At 30.2% G+C, this 1,531-nt stretch overlaps 1 protein-coding gene across 1 annotated transcript in view; it reads left to right on the top strand.

Moving 5' to 3' along the window:
- The window catches only part of LOC102580061 (elongation of fatty acids protein 3-like), a 3,255-nt gene extending 2,938 nt beyond the window's left edge, over positions 1-317 (top strand). Inside the window, exon 2 of the mRNA XM_006346786.2 lies at positions 30-317. The gene's annotated coding sequence lies outside the window, so the exon portion shown is untranslated. The remainder of the gene's footprint in view (positions 1-29) is intronic.
- Positions 318-1,531: the final 1,214 nt, after the last annotated feature.

The raw sequence follows: 1,531 nt of genomic DNA on the forward strand, positions 1-1,531 counted from the left end.
TTTATATATATATATATATATATATATATATATATATATATATATTTCTTGAGATTTTTGTAAATGAAATGTATAAATTGTGTCTTTGTCTTGACGTGTAAGAATAAGGATACATGTTCATATACAACTTATTAATTTTGATGTTTTTTTTAAGTGATGATGAACTATTTCAATTTTCTGATATTGTTCGAAGCATCCGGACACATACTTTGTATATTTGTGTTGAGGTGTAAGAAGGCGTCTCAAGATCGAGTTGACCAGAATTAATACTTCATTTCTATTTCTATGATCATCAATCATCGGCTATTTTATTTGAACGGATAAGGTGGAGGAACACATTTAATCCTAATTTATCTATTAGTTTTTATGGTATTGTCGGTAGATTAGTTTTTTTATTTGTTTAAATGATATATATAGTACTAAAGTGGTTGATGTTTGTGACATAGAGTTATATTACACAAGTTAAGAATGAAGAGCCAATAATGGAAGTTAGTATAAAATATAATGAATCATGATGACCCAAAAAAAAAAAAACATGAGCGTGACTTGGTCAATTTGCTAGTTGCCTAGTCATTTTATTGGTGCACACCAAGAATGTTGACCTAATTAACATGGGCTTGACTTTCTACATTGTTACTCAAAGAGTAGGTTGCTGGATTTTGGTTCTAAAGGACAAATTAAAGGTAGCTTGATTGGGCCAAACGTGTTTTTTTAAATAATAATAAAGAAGTATTTTTAAAAATTAAGATATTTGATCAAAAAAATATATATAGTACTTTTGAATACTAACCCAAAAGAAGGTGGTTCTTTAGTAGTACTTTTTCTCAAAATCACTTTTTGAATCATAGCCAAGCACAAATTCTACTCTAACATTGATATAAAATGCATTTTAAATTGATAACTCAAATAGAAAATACTATTCTCTAAAAGTATTTTTTTTAAAAAAAAATTACTCCTGATAAAAATATATTTTCAAAATAAGTAAATAATTACAAGTTTGATCCTGTTAGGTTTCTTCTAAGATTGATTTCTTACCCAATTGTTTTGTGTTACCTCCTGTATTCAGATTAGAAAACCAGAAATAATAAAAGATGAAAAGAAAAACACAAAGAACTATCCGAGTCCACAGAACCCACTGTGTGCCCTTAAGAAATTTAATCCCCTCAAGTACCCGAGGTTGAAGATTAATTCCTCCCAAGATAAAACGGATTAACCATTAAAGAAGTAGCGGTACCTCAAACTTCGATAATTTCAACGAACTCAAAATGACAGCAACGAATCACACACACAGACACGATCGATCGATTTTGTTTTGTAAGAAATGTATGCAAAAGAAGGGAAGAATTCGATGCAGAAAAATGAGAAAAAACCTCTCTATTTATAGCCAACAAAGGGTAAAGGTCACAACCCTTTGGAAAGAAGACAACCTTTCAGAAAGGTCACAACACTTGGGAAAAGGCATAACCTTTCAAACGGTCACAATCCTTTAGAAAGGACACAACCTTTCATAAAGTTCACAACCCTTCGGCAT

The sequence above is a fragment of the Solanum tuberosum genome, unplaced genomic scaffold (assembly GCF_000226075.1).
Source record: "Solanum tuberosum cultivar DM 1-3 516 R44 unplaced genomic scaffold, SolTub_3.0 scf00090, whole genome shotgun sequence".
NCBI classification, from domain to species: domain Eukaryota; kingdom Viridiplantae; phylum Streptophyta; class Magnoliopsida; order Solanales; family Solanaceae; genus Solanum; species Solanum tuberosum.